This window comes from Orcinus orca, chromosome 14, assembly GCF_937001465.1.
Source record: "Orcinus orca chromosome 14, mOrcOrc1.1, whole genome shotgun sequence".
NCBI classification, from domain to species: domain Eukaryota; kingdom Metazoa; phylum Chordata; class Mammalia; order Artiodactyla; family Delphinidae; genus Orcinus; species Orcinus orca.
The window spans coordinates 49740429-49760670 of NC_064572.1; the positions used below are offsets into that span (position 1 = coordinate 49740429).

General features: G+C 34.3%; 1 protein-coding gene across 1 annotated transcript in view; it reads left to right on the forward strand.

Moving 5' to 3' along the window:
• Positions 1-20242, forward strand: part of PCDH15 (protocadherin related 15) — a 711784-nt gene that overhangs the window by 634525 nt on the left and 57017 nt on the right. The gene's annotated exons all lie outside the window — the stretch shown is intronic.

Consider the following 20242-nt stretch of genomic DNA (forward strand, 5'->3'; position numbering starts at 1 on the left):
TGATCACACCAATCAGTCATTTTAATTGCAGGGAGAGAGAGAAGAAAATCAACTTGTAATTTTTCTCTTCAGTCTTTAATACAAGAATTAATGTCCCTTAAAAGTATCACCCTTAGCATATACCCAAAAGAATTGAAAGCAGGGACTCAAACAGGTATTTGTATATCAGTGTTCATAGCAGCATTATTCACAATAGCTAAAAGGTGGAAACAACCTATATGTCCAGTAATGGATGAATGGATAAACAGTGATTGCTTTACAATGTTGTGTTAGTTTCTGCTGTAAAATGAAGTGAATCAGCTATATGTATACATATATCCCCTTCCTCTTGGACCTCCCTCCCCACCCCCATCCCACCCATCTGTGTCATCACAGAACACCAAGCTGAGCTCCCTGTGCTTTATAGCAGGTTCCCAGTAGCTTTCTATATTACACATGGTAGTGTATTTATGTCAAACCAAATCTCCCAATTCATCCCACCCTCCCCTTCCCCCACTGTGTCCACATGTCCATTCTCTACATCTGTGTCTCTCTTCCTGCCCTGCAGACAGGTTCATCTGTACCATTTTTCAAGATTCCACATATATGCATTAATATATGATATTTGTTTTTCTCTTTCTGACTTACCTCACTCTGTATGACAGACTCTAGGTCCATCCACATCTCTATAAATGACCCAATTTCATTCCTTTTTATGGCCGAGTAATATTCCATTATATATGTACCACATCTTCTATATCTGTTCATCTGTCAATGGACAGTTAGGTTGTTTCCATGTCCTGGCTATTGTAAATAATGCTGCAATGGACATTGCGGTACATGTGACTTTTTTTTTTTTTTTTTTTTTTTTTTGCGGTACACGGGCCTCTCACTGTCGTGGCCTCTCCCGTTGCGGAGCACAGGCTCCGGACGCGCAGGCTCAGTGACCATGGCTCACGGGCCCAGCCGCTCCACGGCATGTGGGATCTTCCCGGACCGGGGCACGAACCCGTGTCCCCTGCATCGGCAGGCATACTCTCAACTACTGTGCCACCAGGGAAGCCCAACACATGTGACTTTTTGAATTATGGTTTTCTCAGGGTATATGCCCAGTAGTGGGATTGCTGGGTCATTAGATAGTTCTATTTGTAGCTTTTTAAGGAACCTCCATACTATTCTCCACAGTGGCTGTATCAATTTACATTCCCATCAACAGTGCAAGAGGCTTCCCTTTTCTCCACACCCTCTCCAGCATTTATTGTTTGTAAATTTTTTGATGATGGCCACTCTGACAAGTGTGTGATGGTACCTCATTATAGTTTTGATTTGCATCTCTCTAATAATTAGTGATATTGAGCATCTTATCATGTGCCTCTTGGCCATCTGGATGTCTTCTTTAGAGAAATATGTATTTAGGTCTTCCACCCATTTTTGGATTGGGTTGTTCAGTTTTTTGATGTTGAGCTGCATGAGCTGCTTGTATATTTTGGAGATTAATCCTTTGTCCATTGCTTCGTTTGCAAATACTTTCTCCCATTCTCAGGGTTGTATTTTTGTCTTATTTATGGTTTTCTTTGCTGTGCAAAAGCTTTTAAGTTTAATTAGGCCCCATTTGCTTGTTTTTATTTTCATTACTATAGGAGGTGGGTCAAAAAAGATCTTGCTGTGATTATGTCAAAGAGTGTTCTTCCCATGTTTTCCTCTAAGAGTTTTACAGTGTCTGATCTTACATTTAGGTCTTTAATCCATTTTGCATTTATTTTTGTGTATGGTATTAGCGAGTGTTCTAATTTCATTCTTTTACATATAGCTTTCCAGTTTTCCCAGCACCACTTATTGAAGAGGCTGTCTCTTCTCCATTGTATATTCTTGCCTCCTTTGTCATAGATTAGGTGACCATAGGTGTGTGGGTTTATCTCTGGGCTTTCTATCCTGTACCATTGATCTATATTTCTGTTTTTGTGCCAGTACCATGCTGTCTTGATTACTTAGCTTTGTAGTATAGTCTGAAGTCCAGGATCCTGATTCCTCCAGCTCCGTTTTTCTTTCTCAAGACTGCTTTGGCAATTTGAGGTCTTTTGTGTTTCCATACAAATTGTAAAATATTTTGTTTTAATTCTGTGAAAAATGCCATTGGTAATTTGATAAAGATTGCATTGAATCTGTAGATTGCTTTGGGTAGTATAGTCATTTTCACAATACTGATTCTTCTAATCCAAGAATATGATATATCTCTCCACCTCTGTGTCATCTTTAATTTCCTTCATCAGTGTTTTATAGTTTTCTGAGTACAAGTCTTTTGCCTCCTCAGGAGGTTTATTCCTAGGTATTTTATTCTTTTTGTTGCAGTGGTAAATGGTATTGTTTCCTTAATTTCTCTTTCTGATCTTTTGTTGTTAGTGTATTAGAATGCAAGAGATTTCTGTGTATTAATTTTGTATCCTGCAACTTTACTAAATTCATTGATGAGCTCTAGTGTTCTGGTGGCATCTTTAGGATTATCTGTGTATAGTATCATGTCATCTGCAAACAGTGACAGTTTTACTTCTTTTTTGCCAATTTGTATTCCTTTTATTTCTTTTTATTCTCTGATTGCCGTGGCTCGAATTTCCAATACTATGTTGAATAATAGTGGTGAGAGTGGACATCCTTCTCTTGTTCCTGATCATAGAGGAAATGCTTTCTGTTTTTTACCATTGAGAATGATGTTTGCTGTGGGCTTGTTGTATATGGCCTTTATTATGTTGAGGTAGGTTTCCTCTATGCCTAGTTTCTGGAGAGTTTTTATCATAAATGGGTGTTGAATTTTGTCAAAAGCTTTTTCTCCATTTATTGAGATGATCATATAGTTTTTAGTCTTTAATTTGTTAATATGTTGTATCACATTGATTGAGTTGCATATATTGAAGAAGCCTTGCATCCCTGGGATGAATCCCACTTGATCATTGTGTATGATCCTTTTAATGTGTTGTTGGATTCTGTTTGCTAGTATTTTGTTGAGGATTTTTGCATCTATGTTCATCAGTGATACTGGTCTGTAATTTTCTTTTTTTGTTGAACATTGATAACTGAAATATGCTAATGAAAAATGACTGATAAATTTCATTACATCAGAATAACGGACTACAATGACAAGGACAGCATAAAAGATTAAAATACAAGCAATTAGCTGAAAGCAAATATTTACAACATATATTTAAAAAAAAAACTCAAAGAAACAGTTTCCAGAATATAGAAAGAACTTTAAAACAGCAACTATTTATCCAGTAAAAACAAGGTTGAAAAGTCATGAATATTTGTCATATTATTCAAAAATTTTTGTGTGAGGTAAGAAAGATTAAGCTAGACCTTTGAATATTGTCCCTCTTGGGCTGTTGGAAAATACCAGTCAGTGAATATTATTTGTTAATAACAATAGCTGCCATTTATTTGTCTTTATTACTTTTCTGAGAACTGTGAAAACCTCTTTATTTTAGCCTACCGAAAGTGTTTAAATAAAGAAGCAAACGAATAAAACAAACAAATAAACACACTTACCTATAAAGTAGATGCAATTATTCCTTGTTTTATTGTTGGAAAAATTGAAGATTAGTAACATTATATAGCTTTCCAAGTATTACTCAGCCAATAACCAATGAAGTCAGAATTAAAAGTTTAAGTTTACCTTAGTTCAAGGCCTTTTCTTGTAATCTCTGTATCACATTGCTTTCTATGGGAAGTGAGGAATAGTATCTTGGCAGGGGTAGAATGTTGGCAGAAAATAACATATTAAGTTCCTATGAAAAAAGTGGAGATAATTAACATGGCAACTAACTGCTTCTCAAATTGAGATGACCTCTGTGAATTATGACCCCCTCTATTAAGGTAACAAGTCAGATCTGGTTTTAGAAACACTTTTCAATTTATTAACTAATTTGTCTAGTTTATTGCATGTCTTTTTAACTGTAACCGATAGCCTAATTTAATACAAATATAGGGACAAGTTAAATGTGATCAAGAGTAATTTAAATCTTTCTGAAGTATGAAGATATTTTCCAGAAGTTAATGCAATAAGGATTAATCCCTCCTTATAAGTTGCAGATATGAAAAATTCAGTGTCAGAAAAATTGAATTAAAATGTAGACTTGATTTCTACTGAAAGTCAAAAAGACCGTGAACATTACATCTTTGAGTTAATAAAGAAGCCAGATTTAAGAAATTTATAGACTGAAAGAAAGTAATATTTCAAAAAAGCATCAAGAAAGGGAGCATTCTGACCAATCTCTAATTCTTTATTACATTGCCTAAATAAGCTTGGAATGACAGCAAGAGATTTTAGCAGAAAGACGCTGGTGAGAGAAAAAAGCCACAGCCATGGTTAGAGGATGCAAATTTCCTTAGTGGCAAAAAGTATAGAAATATGCAAGAGTAACAATGCAGAGAGCAACATAATTTGTTTCTAGACAGAGATAAGGGCCTCTGAGGGATCCTGTTCCCTGGCCCTCTGCCTGCTCATATGGGTCTGACAGAAAACAATTCCAGCACACCCATGAGGGTTTAGCATGTGTTTCCCCAGTATAGCATCTTTTACTGGGCCAGACTCATGCCTGGCTTATGTCAAAACTGGTACTAATAGCAAACCCTTACCCCGTGTTTACACAATGCTAAGTACTCTAGACACTTGTCAGGAATGAACTCATGTGTTCCCCTCAGAAAGCCCATGAGGTAGCTACTATTATCATTCTCAATTTATAGATGAGAACACTGAGACACAGAAACAATATGTAACCTGCCCAATGTGTACACCTAGGCCATAGTGAAGCCAGGATTCATAGCCAGGCACTCTAGCCCGGAGACAATGCTCTGTTCTCCCAGGTAGAACAGCGCTGGGCTGGAGTCACATCATTTGGATTCAGTCCCAGATATGCTCTTAACTCTCTATGGAACGTTACACTTCATCACTCTGGGCCATAGTTGTCTTCTCTTATGCAAATACTGCTTTAGAACTAGGTGCCCTTAAACGTCTATAACCGCTTCTGATGGTTTGCATGTTATTTACCTTAGGAAAATTACAGTGTGGGGGAAAAAAAGCCAAGTACCCTAAGAGAATTGTTATATTTGAGAACTACATTGTACAGGTCAAATTCTGAAATCCAAAGCACTTATTTTTCACAGTTTTTATGGTTTACTTGAAGTTATGGTCACTTGAAGCTGGTGGATTATTTTATGACAATTTCTCCCTAGTTGCTCCATATAACAAAGATGTAAACAAGTACCAGTCTGAAATTCCCATGAAATGGTAATTTTGATTCCCCTTTGCCAACTCTGGGAAACCCAGCTTTATACAAACACTACTTATTGTTTCAAGAGTGATGTTTCTTAGGAGATCTTACCATTTGTTTCCTTCATGATTACCATGCCATCTAACCTTCTATGGTTTGTACCTTGAACAAGTGAATGCACACAGGTGCCTGAGGGCTCACTGTCTTCTTGGCTATAACCCTATAACTGAATTACTATCTATCTATCTATCTATCTATATAATTTAGATATTATATTGTTATCATGTATCTATGTGCTTGTTTTCTCTACTAGAATTCACATTTCATCTAAGCAAGTATCATGCTTTCTCACTAACTTAATGACATTATAGATACATTGTGCTTAACATCTTAAGGTGGTGCTTAACATCTTAAGGTGGTGTTAGAAATTTTATTTATTTTTACATGTAGTTATGCCTTTTAGTATGTTTAATCAAGACTTTCCATGTAATACTTGAATGAATTATTGACTTTCAGATAAGTAAAATACACTTTAAATTAAACTCTTGGGCTTGGTTACAGCACTGAGAGTGACAGGACCTATCATTTCTCTGGTAATTTCCCTTCTTGTCAAAATTAGAAGCTTAGATTTGGTGATATCTTTATGAATCTATCATGGTTTTCCATTGATTTAACCACTCTGGAGAAACCAAATGTCAAGAAAATTATTTTTTCCTAACAACTGGTGTATTTTTGTTATATATTATTGTATCTTATGTATTTTTGGAAAAGATCTCATGTCTATTTTTGAATTCTATGGAGTATATGCAAACAGATGGTTACTAACCACTCTGTGTCTAAGAGTCTATACATTCTAAGCCTGTATTTTCCCCTGTGCAAGTTGAGGTATATGAACATAGCACCATCACCAGTTTCTGATGCATAACATTTGCCTCTTTTGGTCAGAACAAGCAGAAAATTATAGTTTTGTTGCTAGTATTATACATGGACAAGACCACATCTATCTTTGTAGCCACAAATGGAGTTTCCAGATAAAATAATTCCACATATATGTTTTACTCTCTTTCTCTTCCCCTTCTCTGCAAAAATCTGTCTTTTTATTGTCCAGAAGAGAGATCTAAAATCATCTCCTTTACGTAGTAGTAACTCAATTTACAGTTGTTGGTTTGAATGTAACTTAAGAATTGCCTTAATTTTTATTGCTTAAAATAGGAATGGGACTATTTTTTTTACAGGCTATAAATGTCTGAAGAATGACAAATTTGGGGTCCTTAAACGTAGAGGAAAATAGCTCTCATAACTGGAAATTACCTTAAAAGAAGAGAGTTTGAGAACTTTTTATGGGTTTCAAGCCATCAGGCATGTACATGAAGAAAAAGTAGTTTATTTGGTGAATGTCCAAATCATTTAACCTTCCCTAAATTAATTGGTGGCCCATATATTTCAAAGTCTGATCACACTTTAGTGAGCTTAGAAATGTATTTAATGCTTGCATGTCTTTCAGACGATTATATGTCTAACAATCCAAGGTATGGATGTGGAATATTATCTTCTGAATCAAGCTTGCATTTTCTTGTAGAAGATTTTATATGTTGTTGAGCGGTGATGGTTATATATACATTCCTATTTTATGTTTCAAGGACCGTATCTTCCATCACCTGGTAGGAATATTGACAATCAGAATTCTTCCGAAATTTTCTGAAAATTCTTCTGAAATTCTTTAAACCTCCATTTAACTTTGTGCTGTACTGAACTGACACAGGAGACCTATAACACCAATCTTAGCAAAAATGATAAAAGTGAGCTCTTTAAAAGGTTTTTATTCATACTTCTCTAAATACACTTTATTTTTGAATTGCCTATTAGTACTGCCAATGAGAAGAGTAAAGTATTAGATTTCCCTAAAATGTATTTTGAAGAAAATTCATTTCTAAAAAAGTCATAAAGAATGGATGACTCTCCGTAGTAATTCTAATGTATTTACATTAATGAAAACCAGCAGGCCTGGAGCAAGACTATGTACATAAAGAGAATATAATTTACATCGGTTAGTTAATAAGTCACTGTATATCTGAGAATTACAAAGAGACTTTTCAAATTTTTTTCAAAAACAGACACAGAAATGTCTGCAATCACAAAAATGCATTCTAATGAATAGGAATAGTAAAACTCTAGAAATTCTCATCAAGTAGATCCTGAAACTTTATGTGGTTGCTACACTAATTTTTGTAAATTTATATCTCTTTTTATACTGCCTCATTTTATTTGTTCCCAGGATTTTTTTTTTTCCTAGGAGTCATGGCCTCTTACAATCCCAGTGATCCATAAAAAGACAAAGTCAATGAGTTTCATAGTAATTTGAAAGACTTTATTACCACCTGAAGCCAATAGACCTGAAGATATGCTACAAGACAATATCAAAGATCTCCAATTCAGAGTATATAAGAACTCTAACAAACTGATGAGTGAAAACAGAACAAAACAAAGAGCTCAAGATAAAAAGATAGGAATCAGACTGGAATAGACCATGAATAAATATATAAAAATTGGCAAAAAAATGCATAAAGAGGAATTCAACTTTATTAACTACTAGGGAATTACAAAATAAACCATAAGAAATCACCACATGTTCATCAGGATAGCTAAAATAAAAAAGACAAAACCAAATTTCAAAACAACTGAATTTCTCAGATATTGCCAAAGGGTTATAAATTGGAACAATATTTTGGAAAACAGTTTGACATCATCTACTAAGTGTGAACATATGCATATCCCCTAATTCATAATTTCTACTCCTGAGTTTTTACACAACAAAAATGAATACATATGCTCATAAGAGATATGTACAAAAAATCCACTATTTGTAAATACGTTAACTGTCTGTAAAATCAAAAAGCTGCAAACAACCTCAATGTCCAGCAACAGTACATACATTAATATATGTGAGCAAATGAATTCAGACCAAAAATACAAATTTCTTTAAGTCCCTTTATATAAAGTCCACAAACAGGAAAAACTAATCTAATCAGAATAGTTGTTATTCTTAGGAGGAGACTGATAACGCACTCTATTTCTTGATCTAGATGCTGGTTATGTCTGGAGATATAATTTGAAAAATAAAAATAAAAATTTTAAATGTTTAAAAAGTGCTAAATTCATAAAAACAAAAGGTAGAAGGTTATTCAACTTTCTGGTAATTCAAGCTGTTTTTCTTGGAAGGTGTAAAATAATTCTGACCAAAGTAGAGGAGTTCATATTTTTCTTATTAGCCCTCTGTGTAGTTAATATTAAGGAATTATCTATTTTTAATTCTTAGTGAAACAATGCCACATAGTTTTCTTTTGATTTTTAGCAAGAAAGCATATTTTGGGAAGATGGGACACTATGTTATTGGTGGCTGTGACTGAGAAATGCCAGTTATCAAGCATGGTAGGTTGAATCTGGAAGATAGTATTGGTAGAGAGAATGCAGGTTGGTATGAACAAGCACATGGGATTATCTGGTTCTTGGTTTCAGAATCCAAAATTGTAAGCCAGAGAGATAAGATTTGGACCTGAAAATTGTGTAATCGTATCCACAGGTTAGAAACAGATTGCTAAGTCCTTGCAAGACACATGAGCACAGGCAAAAGCCTTGCTGTTATGTTATGATATAGAGCACTGACCAAGAATCTGAGCTGAGTAGGAAGAATAAGTGAGAGGAAACAGATTGAAGTTTTAGAAGAACCAGGTGAAAGAAGGATTTAGGTGCTCAGCAGAGAACAAGCATCACAGGAAACATATAGTGTGCCTTCCAGACCTAGAAGGCCCCGGAGGAGAGCTCAGAACACACTCACTGCAGGGTTCAGTAACAAGGGCAAGGCCAGGTGATACTGAGACAACCACTTTTGAGGGAGGGGCTTTTTGTGGGTTTACAATTCTGGGTTAGAGCTAAAATTAGAGAGTGGGATGAGACTGAGACCAAAAGTACAAAAAAAGTACTTCTGTAGGCAGGAAATGAATAGAACAGGAATGCCTCTGCTCCTTCTATGACAGCAGGAATGACTTAGGGAACTAGGGAACTTTTCACTTAAGTCAATATTGATTAAAGCTTAATCAAATATTATGAATATGCTAAATCCCAATATTATGAAATATCAGGTAAATGAATAAAAAACATAAAGGCCATAAAAATGAAGTTTTGATATTTAAATCTGTATCTTTTCCAAAAGCATAACGAAGAACACAAATCTGGATTTTTATCCTTTAACCACTACTGGGCTGTGTAACCTTGGACAAATTTCTTAATTTCTCTAAGCATCATGTCTACAAGTGATGGCAGTACTATCTAACAAATTTCTTTTGTTATAAATTTTAAAAATGCATAAAAAGCATGAACACAGTGCCTGTCTCCCAGAAATCTCTCAATAAATATTCACAGTCATTATTAGTTATTTTACCTGAGTAGTCCTTTTTGCCTATAAGATAATCATAATCTCAGACTCCAGATGTTCTTAATTCAGCATGCACAGTGCATATAAGTTATTAAAAACACAATTCTATTGAATGCTCAGGTATTTTATCATTGCCCTTGAAACCAAATAGTGGGCATGTCTTTCTAGAACTCACCTTTAGCATCAGTATGGACCACTAATTTTTCTTCTTACCTTAATGGTAGAATAATTATAAAAGCTGAAAGTTAATATTAAGATATTATCCCAATGAGAAGTAATCAATATAACTTTTTCAACTTACATATTTTAAATGAGGTGGTCAGTTCTCTTACATAAGCAATGATCATATTGATATTTTTGAAACATATTTATAAGTTTTAAATGAGTAGTATTATCTTAACACTGCATTATGAAGTATTTTTGTATATATTTTATTTATCAGTAATTGTCGATAGCTTGATATTTCCCTTTTAGGAAGCCATAGCAAATTTAAGAAGAAAAAAATCTATATATGCAGGCGTGACGTTTGAGAAACAAAGCCTAACAGCACAGCTAGGAGAAATTTCAACCTTCAGATAGTACCAGTATCAACTTATCCAGAGGACAGTTTTAAAAAGAATATTTTTAAAAAAGGGCATATTGGGTTTTTTTTTTTTTTTTTTTGGTCCTTATCATACCATACCATGCCATAGCAAACCACAAAATTGGACGAGGTTATCTTCAATAACTAACATATGTCTGAGAAGTAGAAAAAAAATCTTGAAGTTCTTTTAACTAAAATAGAAACATAATTAAGATATCTGTAAAATTTCTTAAATAGGCTTTTTCAGAAAGAAGGTCCATATAAAAAAAGTAATCCCAGACTGGAAAAGTCCAGCAATTTAAGAATGTTAAAGACATCCCTTAAATTCCCCCCTTGTAGATAGACGTGGTCAAAAATACCATTTCTCCAAGAAAAAGTATTAATAGAAAATTCTGAACGCAAAAAATTTATCTTTCAAGTTTATAAATGAACTATCTGTTAAAAAGTTGAAACATGAAGCAGTCCTTTCTCTGGCTTTAATGAATCACAGCATGAAACTTCATCTTTCCTGGCACCTCCTGAGCATATTAACGTTATGTTAATAATCATCATGAAAATTAGGGATAACTAATGAGAAAAGGAAAAGAACACAGTGAAAATGTGTAATCTCACATACATTTATAAGGGTCTGATTAGCACTAAATGCAATTAAAATATTGAATTCTCTTTCAACATGTCATTTAATGGAGCAGCACGACCAGGATAAGGATATAAACAACTCTGTTTCCTGCCAGTGTTTGTGTTCTGCTTTGTCCTGAAAGAGAGATATGGAGATGAAGCTACTTGTCTTAATTTAATTCCTACTGAACTCTGATAGTATCTGCACAGAAGGAAAAAATTGAGAAATATTAAAGTGCAATTTTTAATGAAATCTGTCGGCTTAGTACAGGGGCTATCTCTGAAGCAAGGAGCCTGGAAATAATCTTCACCCCACCACATACTTCTCTAGACACAATAAGTCTGTTGGCAAATCCTTCATGGGCCTTAAAGTCAAAGATTAAAACTCTGCTCACCAACTGTGTGATTTGGGGTCATATACTGAGTCTTCCACAGTTTGGAATACCATTTACAGAATGGCTTTAGTTCCTTCTACCCATCCCAGAGTTAAGAAAATTAGATGATACTCTATTCATAAAGTGCTTAGCCCAATGCTGGACACTGGTTATACCTTCAGATTATCTCTGATGTTTTCCCAGATCTTTCCTGATTATAATCTTCTATATATTACTCTTTTTCAGTGCTGACAGTCAACCTACATTTAATTATTTCAATCATTGTCAGTGCCAATTCTTCATTGGCTGAAGAACTATTTAGATTAGAGCAAGTTAGCCAAAGGCAATTAGGTTAAAGACAGGTTGGCCAATGCTATTTTTTGGCCAAAACAAAACAAACATACAAACACACAAAAACTAGCAATTTTATTACATATAAATGCTATCTAGTAACTGCCTTTCAAGCTTTAACTTTGATGTTCTGTGGGGTGGTTTTACAAAATTTACAGCTTTTTATCTCTTTGTAAATAATTTTACTTGATTATCATAATTTTTTTTTTTTTTTTTTGCGGTACACGGGCCTCTCACTGTTGTGGCCTCTCCCGTTGCGGAGCACAGGCTCCGGACGCGCAGGCTCAGCGGCCATGGCTCACGGGCCCAGCCGCTCCGCGGCATGTGGGATATTCCCGGACTGGGGCACGAACCTGTGTCCCCTGCATCGGCAGGTGGACTCTCAACCACTGTGCCACCAGGGAAGCCCCGATTATCATAATTTTTTATCCTACTCTTAATGCTATGTTTTATCTGAAATGGAAATATACTCTCTTTTGTTTGAAATAAACAAAATTCTCAATGGCTGATTAATGACTGAGAATACTAGTTATAAAATCATAAAGATGACATGATCTCGATTATTTGTGCGAGGCACTCCATTTCATACCTCAGTGAATATTCAACAGCCACCCTATTCAGCATGTCCTATTTTCCTCATTTTACAGTGAGGAACTAAGCCCTAGAAAGTTATTTGCCCAAGCTCATATAGCTAATAAGTGGTAGATTCAAGCTCACATCCGTCACTTCTAAATATTGATCTCTGGTATGCTTCTACTGACATTTCAGCCAAACATTATTTGACCACTTGCTGGACATGATATTAGAATAAAAGATATGAATAGAAACACACTTTATGTGTAATAAAGACACTTAAATATTGTAATATGCAAAGGTAAATGCTATACTAAAAATAATATAAAATATGCTACTGGAAACATGTAGGTGGAAGCAGCACTCCCTAGGGGAGTCAGGCCAGCTTTCAGAAAAGCAGTAGTTTAAGCTGAGGTTTTAGTGCCTTATTCAACATTACATATATTCAATGTGTGTGTGTGCAAACACGCATGCCATAGTATAGTCCAGGAGTGAGTATCATGTGGCCTAGCAGACAAGAGACATTTAAGAGAGAAGAAGCCATGTGTGCAAAGGCCTGGAATCATGAAAGAACATAGATTGTTCAGGAAAAAAAAAGTAGGTAATGTGATTGGTTTTGGAGAAATATAAATAGAATAAATGTAGGGCAAGAAATTGAAATGTTAAACTGGGATCAGATTGTGAATATTTCATGGACTTGTCTTAAAGTTCATCTTCTGGGAGGTGTGAGTTATCATTTTTAAGCTATTGCTGAATTTAAAAATGTGATAGGAGAGCCTGATTTTGGGCAATATCAGCTTCATGGATAGTCACTGAAGTGAGAAGGATTTCATAGTAGAACTCAGAGGGCTTGCTGATGGACTGAGAGTAGAAAGGCAAGGTGTGAGATAAGACAGTTGAAGTGTCTACTGAGATTTTTAGCTCAGTTCAATCCATAGGTACTGATGCCCTTACCAGGCAAAGAGAAGACAGAAGGAGGATCAAGTATGGTAGCCAGAAGAAGGACTAGGAGGGTGGGAGATGAGAAGAAACTAAAATTGGTTTGGATTGATCAAATGTAATGTAACTAAGAAAGAACCAGAAAGTCAGAGATAATGAACACGTCATTTAATTTCTTTTGAATATGGAAAGATTTAGGATTTGTAACTACAGAATTTCTGCAAAAGTACAAATTTCTTAAACATTTTAATATAAGTAAGTTTTTGGTAAAAATCCATAATATTTTATGATCCAAAATCAACTTTAAAAACTAGTTTCCTCTCTCAAAGAGAGGACTGAAATTGTGCCTGTATTTTCTTTTCATACTATGTCTGTTGAATAGAGTGCAATTTCTTTTCCACATGAATGAGAAGTTAGAAAAAATGATTTCAGAGTTCATTTCAAAGCATCATTGAAGAATATATGATCACATTATATTAGCAATGATGAAAAGAATAAATTAATTTTTGAGATAATATTTATTTTTGAATATATTTTATAAGGAAATGGAAATAAAACTAAAAAAATGTTTCAGTTATTACATAAATGCAGGACTTGATTATTTTGAACTCTCATGCCTTCTGTAATACAGAATGTTTCAATGTATAACTTTAAAAAAATTATAAAAGGAATATTTTGCTAATCTTCAGGTCAGTTTCTCTCTTTAATTTTTCAAATAGATACTACTGTGTGATATTTGCCACCACTCTTTAACTTAAGAGTAAACTGGCAAATTCTAACTAGGATAAAATAATAATAAAACCCCTGAAAATTCTGTAATTCTGTGTTGCATGATCTTACAAACCATTATTAAATTGTCGTTTCTACACCAAGTTGTGTTTTACTCATTAGAATATCTCTGAATTACATTAGACTTTTACTTAACTATAATTAAGTAAATGATTAATGGGCATATTGAAATTAGAGATTATTTTATTGGACTATGGTCCTTTTTTTGATGTTCTTATAAAAATTAAATACTAAGATTTCTTATTTAAAATGTTTCTTTCCTCTCTTTTTTTTTGTTTTCATTTTTACAGAAGTCTTAAATAGCCTTCTAACTAGATCAATCTACCTGACACTTTCCTTATTTATATTTTATTATATGTTGGACATATTGCCTTTAAGGGCTTTAAAATGAAGGTTTCTTTGTAGTTTCTAAAAATGCAAGAGCCATTTTGTCCCTTACAAACACAGCTTGACATACTGACATTAGTCGTGGTAATGTGAGATTTGAGAACTTTTACCCCGACATTCAAAAATATTTACACTCTATTTCAGGGAGAGTGAGCCTTCAGTGCTGTTAACTGTTAAAACGGGGTCTAATTGAGAAGCAAAAGTTAAAGTTAGCATTATTGGACTTTAATGGGCTTTGGAAGTTCTTTGGATATCACTAATTATTCCACTAATATTTCTGCATCCATAGTATTCATTTAGGCAACAGAGGGGAACAGTTATTTAGGCTGTGAGAAAATTAATGGGCTCACCTACTCCCCTGTATGATAGAAGCAGTTATTTGGTGATTTTCTCTTAATATTGGGCACCTGTGTGCATTAAAATTTCCAGATGAGGTCTTAGAAATGCATAAGTGGTTTCCTGTGTCTTAACCTTCATTTAAAAATATAATTACAGCAAATATAATTATAATATTCATTTCTGACTTTCATTTTTTAAAAACAGCTCTAGACATAACTTTCCTGATTTTGCTCACTAAGAGAAACTCACGAAAGTCAGTGAGTCAGATCTTCCAGAGTCACCTCTTCTACATAATAATGGCTGTGTCAGGAACCCAGTATAAAGTTTTGATTATAAAGAAGCTGATGTTATAAATAAAGTGACATTCATTCTTTAGTAAATTTGATTCACTTAGAGTTTTCATGATAGATCAGTTTTAATTTTTAGACATTCGTTTAGCCAAACTTGTTAGATGTCCCCTTATTACTATCTAAAAAATGATGGACTAGATTTATAATTTTTTTCCCCTTTCATAGAATATCTCTATGAATGTTTTCCCATTTTTAAGGAAACAATGCAGGTTATATACACAATAGTTTATTTATTTAAGAAAAAACCTCTTGGCTCTAACCTCTTGGCTCTTTTGCTCTATTCATGCTTGAGTTCACTAATGACATTTTAGGCAAAGCTTTTCCTTCCAAACTGGTACTTAGTCCCCCAGAATGCATCAGGCCTAACTTTTGCTCTGTCATTTAGTTCACTAATACTCTTGTGCCCTATGCCTAACCTTCTAACAACTTCATTTATGAGCTTTTTATTTCAATTATTTTTTTTTCATTTCTAGAAAATATATTTTACTTAAGTTCAACTATTCTCATTTTATTTGTATTTTAAAGATCACTGTTGTTTAGTGGAACATATTGTTCATTTACTTTATGCTCTCTGTCCACTAATTCAAATATCTAAAGCCTTTGTGGGTTCGACTTTCATTTTTTATCACAACAGACTCTTTATTCGTGGTATTTTGTTTCTTGTTCATTTTGAGAATTATGTGACTTTAAGTTTTCATCTTTCTTGCAACTTATTTGTTAGAATTCTTTGAGGCATATGTTGGAGGTAGCTGTTTTGAAAAAGTGCTTGCTTCTGTGAGGAGGCTAGGCCATTATCAAAGACCAGTTTCTCAAATTCTCAGTTGTGGGTTTTCTGTTCATTCAGGTAGAGCTCAGGACCACCGAATTTACAAATTGAGAATACTGTGGTTTATCCTTGAGTTGAGGGAATTGGTAGTGTGTGAATGAAGGCTACAAACTCCGATGAAGGCTTGTGTTGGTTATGGATTGAGCCTCAAGGAAGTTTTGGGGTTTTTTTGTTTTTGTTTTCTGTTGTTGTTGTTTGGTTGTTTCTTTTTTCTGCACTGCATTCAACATCAAGGTTTAAACCAGGCAGTTTTCTTTTTAGTTTTGGGTGGTAGTGGCAGTGGTTGCTGGAAAGGAGAGATGACTTTCTCATTCACCCTTAAAGTGAGAATTTAGCATTCTTGAGAGTGGAGTCTTTAGACTAACTTCTATGCGTGGGCCTTCGGTCTTGCCTCCTATTCTCTGAGCCACTCAAGACCTCATAAATTAAATTTTAAGTTCACCTAGATCAGAAGAAACCCTCTAGGTGAAACTACCATCAGTACTAAGCTGTTTGTATTCTTGCTTTCTCTTGGTTGTTGACCTGCATATTTATTATTGTCTTTCTATCTCCTTGATATGTCTAGGAAAAATTCTGAAGATCATTTATCTAGCATTTAATGTTGTTTTCACTGGGATTTTAGTCCTGGTACTTATTCTGACATATTGAATGTAGTGGTTATAGTATAGGTTTTAGAATGAGACTTACCCAACTTTGCTATCAACTATCTTTGTGATTATGAGCAACTTACTAATCTCTCTGTGCCTCCATCTCTTCACCTATAAAATAATAACAATAAAACTTACTCAAGTGCTTCCCTGGTGGCGCAGTGGTTGAGAGTCCGCCTGCCGATGCAGGGGACATGGGTTCGTGCCCCGGTCCGGGAACATCCCACATGCCGCGGAGCGGCTGGGCCCGTGAGCCTGTGCTCCTCAACGGGAGAGGCCACAACAGTGAGAAGCCTGCGTACCGAAAAAAAAAAAAAAAAAACTTAAAAGAAGGGATGGCATGAGATTATGTATGAAAAGTATTTACATAGCACCTGGAAAATCATAATAGCTCAATAAAAGTTAGCTCGCCACAGCAGCTATAACATAACATTACACAAATAATGTAAATGGACTTTGTGGTTTAAAGAGCACTTGACAGGTTGTTAACCTGAGACTGACCCAGCCTCAGTCACTGACTTTAAGTGGACCCTCCGCAGTTCAAACCCAGTTGTGCAAGGGTCAACTGCATATAGGTTTTTGTTTTAAATCATGTGTTTATTGAAATTGAATAGACAAAGTTAAACTTAATAAGCCTTTAAATTGATCATAAGTAGAGTACCTACTGGAATTTTTATCACTCATGTTTTAACTTGTTAGTTTCAACTATACTTGGGAGAGAGGGGGTAGATTTGAAAGACTGCTAATGGTTCTGGCAACTATCCTCATGTGTGTTTTCTGAAATAAGATCTTTTCAGATTCCAAAGAGGATCAAACCTACTCAAAGATTAAAAATTTAAAGTGGAGTCATTACTAACAACATACATATGACAGTAAAGTTTTATATATTTGAAAAAAAAAAACCCACAAAAGAAGCAGACTCACAGATATAGAGGACAATCCAGTGGTTACCAGTGGAAAGAGGGAAGGGGAGAGGGGCAATATAGGAGTAGGAGAAAAAAAAAAGTGGTTATAATGGGATTATATAAAATCATCTGTGTGAAAGTTTTGAAAATTGTAAAGCACTATAGAATTTAAGATATCTTTCATTCAATTAAAAAAAAAAAGGTCCAGTAAACATGATTTTTTTTAAACCCTGTATCTCATTTTTGACAATTTGCTACTAAGGTACTAGGGAAAATCATTTAAAAAAGATATTTCTGAGTTACCCAAACTTTTGTATTAAATGATTATTTGTTTCAGGAAAAGTATATTTAAAAACACCTTAATCTGTTAAGGTAAAATATGGCACTTTGTGGTTATAATAATTTAATAAATTAGGAATAGAGCAAAGTGAAATTACTTGTTTATTGAAATGGAAGTTAATCAGTAAGAACTGTGCAAAGAGGCTTAATATACCAAGCAATCATGATGATTTTTCTTTAACTGCCTTTTCTTTTCTAAATGTGATTATGTTGTGTTACAGGGTTTATTTTAAAATATTGAGGTTTACAATCTTACAACACAAAATTGAGTAGAAGAAGTCAGACAGGAAACAGACCATGTATTGTGATTCCATCAATATAAAGTTTAAAAATAAGCATAACTAATCAATGGTGTTAGAAATCAGGATAGTGGTTTCTCTGGCGAACTGGGTATGGCTGGAAGGACATGATGGACGTTCTGGGATGGTGGTAATGTTTGATTTCTTGATGCAGGTGCTGGTCCATTGGATGTGTATATTTTGCAAATTTTTATTGAGCTGTGTATTTATGATTTGTACATTTTTGTGCCAGTTTCTTATACCTCAATAAAGTTTGCATTAATGGTAAAATGTTTATTTCAGGGGAAATACCTATGTTAATCATAAGTGAAAGGATAATATTCAGCCTAATCTTTGACTGATTCAGCATGTCTTAAATTTGCTCACAGTATATGAAAGAAATGTCTTTGGTTACTTAATTCAAACTGATTTTAATTTTAGTTGGGAATGTGCTTTTTATTTCTTATTTTATACTTTGTTAAATGAATAAAAACCTGGATTCAAAGCTTAAAAATAAACACTTTGATAACTATTTTTCTTTCTTTTTTTTCTCTTTAGTGATAATGTGACCTATGTTGGAATCTAATTACTGTTCCTCTAATGCAAAAACTAAGCTCTGCCGTTATGTAAAACATACGGAGCATTTAAAGAGATGAGCTGGTAGCTCGAGCTTGTCCTATTCTAAAGCTGAGAATTTTAACTTATGAATTTCAAGAAATATTTTATCCTGAAGCAAAATATCTGGATTTTTTTTACTTTAAGTTACCTTGTCTAACAGATAAATTTATCCTGAAATGTTTTAAATGGTTAAGCACATATATAGGATTTAAAGCTAGAGATTCAAACTTATGCTGAATCTCAACACACATTTGCTATTATTTACTATTATTGTCATTATTTGTAGCCCAACTTTACCACTTACTTTATAGTCTTTGGCTATTTACATTTAATAAAAAATTCACATTTCACTGCCTTGGTCATATTAGCCTCATTTCAAGTGTTCAGTGGTCATATGTGGCTAGTGACCACTGCATTGGACAGAGGACATGTAGAGTATTTCCATCATTGCAGAAAATTCTATTGGACGGCACTAATTTATGTAACTAGAATAATATATTCCTCAGAGAATTTTAGTTTTGTTGAACAAAATTATTTTTGTAGAATTATTAGCATTGTAATGGTAAATCATAAATGCTTGATATCTGATATTTAACAATAATATTTAATAAAATAAGAATAACCAGATAATAAAAATAGTAATTATAATAATTAAAATATAAATGTTACCCATCTAGTATCATGAATAAAGTTACATAGCCTTGTATAAATTCACTAAAACTATCTCATCCACCATTCCACTTTCAAATATTTCACTGTGACATAATTCTCAAATTGGCATTCTGAAAAATTTCCCTGAAGTAGAAACCATAGAGCCAGGCTAATATTATTATGCTCACAGCTTTATTTTTAAAAAAGTATTCTAAGCAACTATTTCTTTTAAAATTCTAAATGTGAAGAAACCTCAACATGTAGAACATAAGTACCTACAACCAGGAAAAAAAATTGGTTAATCAGGATACAAGCTGATGAAAAAGGAAGCTGGATTGGTATTCTAACCCTCTCTAATTTTGATATGGCACTAACTAATTAGGATCTCTTCATAGATATATCTAGATTTAGGGCTTCCCTGGTGGCGCAGTGGTTGAGAGTCCACCTGCCGATGCAGGGGACACGGGTTCGTGCCCTGGTCCGGGAAGATCCCACATGCCGCGGAGCGGCTGGGCCCGTGAGCCATGGCTGCTGAGCCTGCGCGTCCAGAGCCTGTGCTCCACAACGGGAGAGGCCACAACAGTGAGACGCCTGCGTACCACCAAAAAAAAAAAAAAATAGATTTATTGTTTAAAAGATCTGAACACTGTCCTGTTGTTATTTGAGATATTTTAATACATTATTTTTTTCCCTTTAGGAAGTAGGTTAGATCAAAAGCACAATCACATGCTATGCCTATTACACAAGACAATGTTTAGGTAAACAGTTTCATCCTTACACCATTTTGGATCTCAGCCCAGAGTTGAACCCATGAAACATGCCAATCAAAACACTTGGTTCATCAACTGGACTGAGTTAGTGTCTCTGTCCCTTGTATTCACAGTTTAATAGTCATTATCCTTCTCATAATGGCCATTCAACCCTGTGTACACAAAGTCTATAAATCTATATAACAGCATCTAGAAAAATATAACCTTAGGAGGGCTTTATTGTGTTATTATTA